The sequence below is a fragment of the Tupaia chinensis genome, unplaced genomic scaffold, assembly GCF_000334495.1.
Source record: "Tupaia chinensis unplaced genomic scaffold, TupChi_1.0 Scaffold000638_1, whole genome shotgun sequence".
Classification (NCBI taxonomy): Eukaryota; Metazoa; Chordata; class Mammalia; order Scandentia; family Tupaiidae; genus Tupaia; species Tupaia belangeri.
In genome coordinates this window covers 3,161,635-3,163,321 of record NW_006160159.1, presented here as the reverse complement: position 1 = coordinate 3,163,321, position 1,687 = coordinate 3,161,635, and the positions used below count along the sequence as shown (strand labels likewise).

The window sequence follows — 1,687 nt, the reverse complement described above, 5'->3', positions numbered from 1 at the left end:
ACACTTGAACTGTCAAGTACACTTTATACTTCAAAACAAACAAACAAACACTCTGGAGTCCCATTTGATTAATGGAGCAACTTGTGCACCAGGAAAAAAGACGACATTTGACATTTATGAATATATATGTCTTATAAACTTTTACTGCTTGCTGATAAGTATCCACCTTATCTTATTCCTCCCAATTTATACTTCCCATAAGGGGACAGAGTTGCAGTAATTTATTATTAGATTTTTCTAAACCTACAAAACTTATATCAATTAATATCCTTTCTAATAGCTATTCCATTTTATTGCCATTATCCAAGTTATACTGCAGTTTATTACATAGAAGAGAAAAACCATAGTGAATGATTGTCCTAAAGCAAACCGTTAATACCAGCGTTCAGTGTTATAAGTTACGGTATCCTACCCTAACCTACTAATGACATATTTTGCACAATGGCAGAAATGTTTCAAATATACATAAAATATATAAAGATATAGAGATGAAGAAGCAATAAAGGAGCTCATTTCTTGTCAGTAAAGGGCTTTATAAAGTCTTTATTCTGTTATATTATGACAATAATTTCTACCAGTACATTTAATACTTATTCTTGTGAATTACAATGATTAGCCATGGTGCTGTGTCACCTCCCTAGAGAAACTGCTGAGATAATGACCTCTACGTTGGCAAGTAATCTCATCCAGGCCTCTCTAAGGGCCTAGAAACCCCAAAGAACGCACAGTACTGGCACTAGAACTATGCTATCAGCATTCCTTAGGGACTATGATAATGTTTGAATAAGAGTTTCTCTCTTCACTTTTCTGTTTCTTTAATTTAAGGAAAAAAGTTTTGTTAATTGCCAGAGGGAGCATGCACTCGCCAGAGTGACACACACAGAGGGAGACAAACAGACAGAAAAAAATACCACCCAATGGGGCACAGTCATGCCCACATCCCCCTTCTCCCATTTCTCCATTGTGTTAGGATTTGGGAAGCCCACACATGTGCCCAATGTGTTGTCCAAGCCACCAGGGCCAGGATTCTAATCACATCTGGCCATGTGGGATCTAGCTGTCTGTAGACAGGAATTAACCACTGCCCTACAGGGCTAGCCTATCATTTTACTATTTCTCAACTTCCTGATCATTTGGTCATTAAAAATACTAGGTACTTTTTTAAATGTGTAAAAAACAACTAGCTGGTGAGTTAAATTTGCAACCAGGAAAAAACTATTTTGAATTATAGATGAGCAGTTCTAAAATAATCTGAAAATATTTTTACCATTTCACCAATAATTTGCCACCCCCTGGTCCCCATAATGGAGCATCTCAATACCTGTAATACACTGTAAGTTATCAAACTAGTTATACATTTGGAACAGAGTTTTTACTATGTAAAAACAATCAGATCAATATATATTATGCTACAATGACCAAGGAAAAAGAGAATGAAATAGAATGGAGTGGAGTGAAGTGGAGTGGAGTGGAGTGGAGTGGAATGGAATGGAATGGACCAGACTAGATAAGTCTGGAATAGAATAATAGAATAGAACAGAAAGAGAAAGAAATAGAAGAGAGGAGAGGAAAAGAAGAAGGAAGTGAGACAAAACAGGGAGAAAGGAAGGATGTAAAGAATAAAATCAGAAAAGGAATTTTGTAAATGTCTTGAGTTATTTTACCTTTTCCAAAAGGAGAAAGAGTG

The 1,687-nt window shown here is 36.0% G+C and overlaps 1 protein-coding gene across 1 annotated transcript in view; it reads left to right on the top strand.

Moving 5' to 3' along the window:
- The window catches only part of ARHGAP15 (Rho GTPase activating protein 15), a 721,214-nt gene that overhangs the window by 495,195 nt on the left and 224,332 nt on the right, over positions 1 to 1,687 (top strand).